An 8,984-nucleotide genomic window follows, 5' to 3' on the forward strand; every position below is an offset into this window, starting at 1 on the left:
AATATATTGTAGGCCTACTATATATAACATATTATGTATCATATGATATACCATATGTATATTACTTTAATTCAACTTCAGAATTTTGCAATTTGGAAAAGCCAAAATACTGTTTATGTTCCAATGAAAGTAAAATAATATTTCATTTAAATTTGCAGAAAAACGATAAATTTTTTTGGACATTTTCAGGATTTGGGTCTGCGCAAAGTAAGACAGGTTTCTGAGGTATTTAAGCACATTCTTGAACATTGTTAATCAGTTTTTGATTGGCTCTACTAATAAAGTTGTCAGTATGATAGATATGTGATGAATTCATATGATACTTGGTAGGCTTGGATCTCTATCACTTTGGAACGTGAGATGCCTGATTTATCTACCGCAACTGTGTGACATCACAAATACATGTATTTCACTAGACTTTGTCAGCCCGCTGTTTCAGCCTCAACAATGTGTGACATCACAAATACATGTATTTCACTAGACTTTGTCAGCCCGCTGTTTCAGCCTCAACAATGCGTGACATCACAAATACATGTATTTCACGAGACTTTGTCAGCTCGCTGTTTCAGCCTCAACAATGTGTGACATCACAAATACATGTATTTCACTAGACTTTGTCAGCCCGCTGTTTCAGCCTCAACAATGTGTGACATCACAAATAAATGTATTTCACTAGACTTTGTCAGCCCGCTGTTTCAGCCTCAACAATGCGTGACATCACAAATACATGTATTTCACTAGACTTTGTCAGCCCGCTGTTTCAGCCTCAACAATGTGTGACATCACAAATAAATGTATTTCACTAGACTTTGTCAGCCCGCTGTTTCAGCCTCAAGTGCTGCATACAAGTTAATAAAAATGTTTAAAGCCCTTGAACAACATAACAGATGTTTAGTCATACAGGAAAGTCAGAAATCAAAATATTGATCCCAATTTAATAAATGCGCATTTAGAAATTTTTGGTTAACTACTAATACCTTTAATAAATTATTCTTTACTGTGGAGGATTTTATGAGATCTAAAATTTGTAAACTTGTAAACTTGTTTTATAAACTTGAATAAAAACCTCAATAGAGATGTTAATGTCAATTTAAGAAAACACCAGCATTCTATATATGTAATTACCCCCTATTTTAGATTTATGTTTATATTAATTTCTACCTTGACAGCTTCCTCAGCGTTTATGGATGTGTATTTGTATATGTCTTTCAAGGAGTATGACTAGGCATTGGGTGTTGCGCTAGAGTGTTTATAATCCTACACTAAATAACATAAACACATCTCAGAATGCCACTATAGCCACTTCTTTGGTTACTATAGCTGCTTCTCCCACTTACTTCATTTTAAGCACTTTTCATGTGTGCTTAAAACTTCTTTCTAACTGATATCTTTGTTTACACAACATAGTTCATACCTAATGATTGCGTGTCCAATTGGCTGTGCATAGTTTTTTTGTTTGGTTAGTACACTTGAAAGTGGAAATAGGTCAAGACATCATTGATTGAACAGAATACAAGTGTGGTATGCTAAATTTGACCATATTAAATTCTTTAAAAATGATACTTTAGCAAACTATAACCTGGTTCTCATCTCACTATGAACAGCCGGCAGTGTGCCTACGGTCTTTGATGGTACCAGAAGAGGTTGTGTGTATTCAGCACTGACGGTACCGGCGGTGGTCACAAAATTAAGGAATTGTCTGCTCTAGACAACGATATCTTTACTCATGGAGTTGAGATATAAAATGCGTTTCTAGTTCAGGGTCGTACTAATTCCTTTATCGTAATCAGAAATAGGGATTAATCGACAAATCAAAATTACAGAAATCGTATGCACAATGCACTCTGGGTGCGCGAGTCTCATGTGCATGGTTCTCAGTACCGGCGACCTCGCCGACTCACAGTGCGACTCACCTCGGGACTCACAACCTATTCCAGGGACTGAAGAAAAGTTCAACTCACTGAGTTCAATTGCCGCTGACTCTTGCCAGCCTGATGGATCTCAACAACCGTTGGCAGCTGCTGGTTGCACCACTGCTCCTTACGATAGGGTGATAACCGGGCTTTAAGTAATCAAACCAATAAAATGCTGTGTTTCAAAGATGTATTCTCTGATTGGCACAAATATTCTGAAGTGTCAGAAGGTGGCTGATCAACTCAGTAGGGAGCGGCACCAGTCTAATAAGCTGAATGTCATGAATTTTACCCCCATATTTGCTGTTGTCGCAAATAAAGTTGATCTCAGATAACGAATGTACTCTAACGCATCTTTATTTTCATTTTCATTTTTCAAGCGTTTTAACGGTGACCGGTTCTAACGGTTTTGTCGATTTTAATCTTGCAACATCCTGACAGTCAGATCACCTCAAACAAAAAAAACAATCACAAATGATCTTTCTGATCAAACCTACTAAAATGTTGTGTAAATTTATCTTTTAATCACTGAAGGACTTGCCTATCATGTTGCTGTGTTTAGCAATCTTTCAGGGATAAACAATAACATTGCGGAGTGTGACGATGGTGTCAGACAGAGGGACCCACAATTGTGTCGAAGAACTATTTTTGTCTGAACTATTTACTGCAGCCTGATTCATCGCAGAGGAATATAATCTAACTGATTCATTTTTGGCACTGTAACCTCCGTGACCTCAAAACTAAACTGATAAGACCTGACATCTAATGCTGAAAGCTTGGCTCAAATGGCTGACACTTTTAGGATCATACTTGCACATTTCAACAGAGTAACCACCACTTGCTGTGGGCTGTCATGAAAATGATGTCAGCCAGTTGAAGATTTTTTACGAAACAGAAGTTAACATATGTGCATTATTATATCTTAGAATTTCAGAAAGTATTTATATAAAATGTAATTTTCATTAGTAGCTGCAATATGTAATACAATACGTTTACTAAAACTTATTATTTTACCCAAATACCATAAAGCTAGCTAACTAATCAGTTGTAACTAATCATTTGTAACTTTAGCTGCATTCACAACAGTGATTTCATGCCAATTGTCTGGACAATTTATCCCACTGGCTGAGAATCACCTCGCGTGAAAAAGCAAACGAGCCCGATAACGATTTTGTTCAGAGAGAAAACTCACCGGCCTATACCTGATCTGGTGTAAGATTCTAGACCGATTTTCAAATTGAGTAGCCAATGAAATGCTACTTATCTGCTGGTTCACACTATCACTATGTTTCCATGACTCACATAATCCGCATGTTTCAAATAATTCGAACAACGATCCGCAAGTTGAGTTACTTAGCAATCGAACGTTTCAATGAACACCTGGGAATGCCGATTTAACACCAGTACTTGACCCTATAGGTCAAGTATTAGCCTAATTAATGACTCTATAAATAGCTAAGCAGTCTTGTCACGCTTAGCAGCGATCGTTCGGAACGTTTGCGCATTGAGACTGCTGAAATCGAAATAAAAACGATTGAAGCGTGAAAATGTTTTTAATGTAATCGCCAACGATAATCTAATGCGCATTAATCGCAAGTACCGTTTCCATGATTCGCAAGCACGATGGATTCGATAAAGTTTTGCGGATCGCAAAACTCGCTTAGCTTGCGCATTTATGCGGATAGCTTGCGGATTTATGCCGTTTCCATGACGCGGATAACTTGCGGATTGGCTCTAATTTGCGAATTATGCGGGTCATGGACACGCAGTGACTAGTGCAGTATCTCGGAGTTGGGGCTACTATACTTCGGTCATCGATGATAACAATAACAATGTTTGAATCTGCAAATAAGCCTTCTCTGTGATGAAGTCTTATCATTTTTCTTTTTTATTTTTCGCGAAGATACTTCTTTGTTTTCGCTCAAAAGCTAAAAAACGAACAGTTAATCGCAGCCATTACGAAAACGCTGTAGGCTAAAATCTCCAACAAAACAGCTCAAGCGGGATATAGTTGAACACGATGTGCTTCTGTTTACACTTTCATGCAACCTCATTCGGCGAAACATCTTCACAAATATATATACTTCACGCATTCAATAAAAAAACCATGTCTATTGTCCTTACATGTTATTTCATTATCATTGTAATGCTGTCACTTTGAGCCCTGATATCTCAAAACCTAGCCTAAAAATCAGTTTAGTTTTTTAAAAACTTAGCTCTAGGGGTGCATATCATCCCCTGATAAACATGAGGAGCCTGTTGGTCACCTGTGACGGTCGAAAAATTCTGCAGAAATTATTTGTGCCATTTAGCAGGAAATATAGGTCACATGATCAGATTATGACTAGATGATTAGTCTAAGCTGAAACGAAACTGTAAAGTAGCAAGCATCTATATTTGAAAAAAGGGATTGTAACCTGTGGCGTTTTCATGATGGCTGCGATGAACTGTTCGCTTTTGAGCTTTTAAGAGCTTGTCATCATATTTCCACATATTTTGCACCTACAACACAGCAGAGTAAAACACGGTGAATCTTTTGATACTAAATAGCTGTAAGTCAGCCTTGAACAAATACAGGTGGGCCTACCGTAAATGGTAAGGCAGATGATATGCACAGGCCATCTTTTTATCTCACTAGATAGATTTCGTTCTACTTCTAGTACAGCTACAGCTGCATAGAGAAAAATCAACACTTGTTAAAGTGTTTCATATCACAGTGTTTGTTCATGGGTGGCATCAATGAGAAAAACAGTTCCTGCTAACTAAAAACAGCAATTTTGGTGACTGCAAACTAATAAAACATTCTGCAGCCACAATTAATGATATTATCTGGTTTCCTATACATTTTATGCCATGCTAAAAGACAAAGACATTGTGAAAGGAAAAATTGTCAAGGATTTTAACAAATGCTAACAACTGGCCACCTTCTGCTGCCATTCACATCTGCATAATAACAGTTGGTCAGCCAATCAAGGATGTCAAAACTAAAGTTGATTAGTAATGCTGTTATGCTACTGTAATGAGGTAAAACATGTAAACATTTAGTATGGTGCATATTATCATGCTAGAGGCAAGTACTGTGTTTTTCAAACAATCAGGTGAATTTAAATTCACCCAGTAATTCCCATAATTCCAATCAATTCCCACAATTCCAATTACTTCAACTCACATAATTATCGATGCCATAGTTCCCATGCACTGTTGATTTTTTAACACCATGAATCTGCAAATAAAACAGTCATGAGAAAGTAAATATTTCATAATGTGTATATTTGGATGTGTAAGTTGAAAGTAGATCGCATTTGAATACAGTTTTGTACAGATGCCAGATAGATTTATCTGTCATTTAATACTTGTTCTTTTAGAAATGCACTGTGACACTTAGTGGATCCACACATTTTTACTGTCATACGACGTGACAAAGTCTGAAAGGATTTCTACTTCCTTCAGGCATTGCTCTTTCAGAAACGGATGAATTTCAGCAAATAATTAGTTCTAGCAATAATCCTTCCGAGTGAACACGCATAACCTTCCTTAGCATAAGCCTTTTTATGAACTCCTCCTCATTATACGCTCCCTAGTCTTTATAGGTCCCTTCTTCTCATGAATTCTCTCCTTTTCATGGATTTCTCTCCATTTTATCTCCCTTCATGCGAATCCCTCTGCTTTCTGAGCCCCTTCTCATTATGGACTCTCCACTTTTTCATAGAACCATTTTATGGGCTCCCCCTCTGGACTCCCCCTCTGGAGCTTCTCCATCTGGAACCCTTCCTTATCCACTGATAAGGAAGGGTTCCAGATATCATGGAAACAGGGTATTTACTTGTCAATGGTTTCTTGTCATGGAAACAGGATATCCACTGATATCCTGTTTCCATGACTCCTGATATCCTGTTTCCTGCGACTTTGGAGTTGTGTTACAGTGCAAATTAAGTGTTTCTATGGACATTCGCATGATGCGGATTGACTCCTTGTTGAAAAAAGGTAAGGAATTGTACGCTATAAGTTAATAATTAGCGAAGCAGTTAGCGACGCATATGTTAGCGGCGCAAACGCGTGAAACTTGAACAAGAAGACATGACCTAAGTATTGAAAAGGTTTAAAACTGAATAGCTGGCACGGTATTTTAATGCGCACCATTTGCAAGTGCTGTTTCCATTATTCGCATGATGGGTTTGATAAAGTTGTGCGAATCGCAAAACTTAGCTTGGCAATTTATGCTGTTTCCATGATGCCGTTAACTTGCAATTGGCTTATATTTGGCAATCATACGCGTCATGACGATACAGTGACAGACACTCTCTTCCTTGGGAACCCTTTCTTATGAATTGACTGCTGCTCCTTGTAGACCCTATCCTCTTCTCCTGGTGAATGGCTGACTGTATAACAACACTCGCAGTTGGTAAAATTTCAAACAAGTATGACTGACTCTGAGGAAACCGCTTTTCTAACTGCAAAAATACTAAAAAACTTTTCTATAGAGAACAAAATTATTTTTCTAAGTTGCAAGACTTTAGGTTTATGGCAGAAGTGGATAGGTTTTAATACAAACTCTAACTCTGTGTTGGGATTCAGTTACATGTAAAACGTTACCAGTGCGGATGTGAAAGTCAATGCCAATTTACATATTTGTCTATTTCTTATGCGCATTTATGCTAATCTTGGTATGCCAATCAATGTGATATTATAATAAGCTAGCGTAATGTGGTATAGTAAGCTAGTCAGCCAATCTGAACTACAACGCAATTACCATTATAGCTATCGAGCAATCGACAGCAGTCTTTAGTAAGTGAAGAATGTGTGTAATTTTATAACATGACATAGGATAAACAATAATAAGCTTCGTGCCTTATCACAAAACATTTTTAAGGTCATATTTCAAACAAAGTCCAAGCTGAATTGAGATAACAGATACTCAACATTGTTTTTATACATTAAACCTGTATGTGTTTTAAGTGCTCAGACATGTAAGTTTATCCCTTGCAGAGCTACTTACCTTAGAAAGCTGCTCTTCGTTTCAGGAAATGTTGCACAGCAAATGACTTGCTTTAAGTCGTGATTCATGAAGCCATATTTAATTAGAGGAAGAAAGAGAGGGAGAGAAAGCATTTGTGGGCAGCTAAGCTGCAGCAATGGATTTTTTTCACTTTATCTCAGAGAAGTTTGAATTCCAAATTTATGTTTGCGATTTTAAACAAAAACATTCAAATCTCTGGTAGAACTCTGACTAGATGTTTATCTAAGTGATTAAAGACTGACTGTATTGCCTTATCACTCAGACCCATGTAGGCTCCTTCTGAAAACCTCTACTAGACACAGTTTTCCACGCGATAGGAGTGCAAATACCCACTTCAAGCATTGCGAATGTTATACAAACCACAATCTTTAGCTATGCCCTGAATTCCTTCTACCCTCAATTTTGGCAGGTTATGAAGAATGTGAAGGTGCCCTGAATACCCTGAGACAATAGTAATAATACTTATGACAGGGAGGGCATTGTTTGCCTGCTGCCAAAATAGTGAAGATATGAAAGACCTTTGAAAATGACTGTCTGTAACATGAGTGCTTACTTGGGAAAATTTGTAATTAAATTTTGACAAGTGTTGGTAACTTTTTGACAGTGGCTTCACTTGGACGCTTTTGTACCGGTATAAACCGGTTGGTATGCGCTCTTCTGACTCATTCACTAGATGCCTAGTAATTATCCATTACCAGTAAATGGAGCATCACTAACTACATTAGAATATGGTATCCATTTATACGGTAGACTGCAATGTCCTACAAGCGCTGTGGTGCAGCTGTCGAAAGTGTCTTCCTGAAGTGTTTGTTGGCAACGAACAATGGCGAAAGGAGAATTGAAGTAAAATAAAGTGATATCGAATGATAAGTTAATCAACTGAAGCAACAAAACCTTTATTTTGAGAGGTAACATCAGCACAAATATCTGTAAATTAATTTTGCTTCAGGTTGTATTGATTTCTACAAACCAATTATTGACTTACGCAATGAAAATCTCAACTGATCAACCAATAGTTAGGTTAGTTGTCAGTTATGTGCAATAATTGGTTACTGAAAGTTAATGCCATGATTTTATGAGCAGCTGTTTCACAATAGGCTGGTTCACACTATATTTCGGTGTTGATGCCACAATACTTTGGTGATCATCGATGATAACGTTGTTCACACTATCACAAACCTATCTCCGTTTGCATCAGTGAAGTAGTGTTCTTATTTTTCTTTTTAAATTTTTGCGGAGAAACCTCTTTATTTTTACATGACTTAAATCGAATACTAGTCCCGCAGCAACGATCACAAACGAAAATAAGCAAACCACGCTGTCGGTGACCGCGAATCACTCTCGCCGAAATGGTTAACATTTGAAAGGCGGTCGTCGATGCTCGGCGAAAAACCGGGAAAGGTTGAGAGTTGCAAACCGTTCCGACGTGTCCGTGTTGCTTCGTCGATGCCATCAGTTTACGGTTCACATAGTCGATGATGAACACCGAAAGGAAAACGCTAACATACGGCGATACAGTCTTAACCAGTCTTATGCTTGTCACTCAACCTAGACTTTACAAAGTGTAGCTACCATAAACAGCTTGTTCGTGTGGCCATCTTTGATGCTTTATACGTCGATCAATATTCTGTCTACACGGTTTGGGTCATGACAAATGAGTTTAAGTAGAGCTTATCTTCAAAGATTGTTTTTCAACTTTGTAAATCATGAAAAGAGTTACTGCAATAACAAGTTGATAATTGTAAAAATGTTAAAAGTGTGCTCGTCATCAACTGAATTAGTGAATGAGCTGAGATGAGAGTATTATAAAAGCCTTGTGAGCAAACTACATCATGTAGAGCTCAGCATGCCTGATACTATAAGTATGGTGTGGTAGAGATTTATGTCTGTCATATAATACTGAAATTTTCTCTGTTTATAACAATAATAATTTTAACCATTGACTCTAGCTTGAATCTTTTTGCTATCCACTCCTTTTAAGGATGAATGACATTGACCAAGCCCTTAAAACAAGATATAAATCTAAAAGCCTTCTAGTTGGCAAGTTTTTAGTT

This window comes from Watersipora subatra, chromosome 10 (genome assembly GCF_963576615.1).
Source record: "Watersipora subatra chromosome 10, tzWatSuba1.1, whole genome shotgun sequence".
NCBI classification, from domain to species: Eukaryota; Metazoa; Bryozoa; class Gymnolaemata; order Cheilostomatida; family Watersiporidae; genus Watersipora; species Watersipora subatra.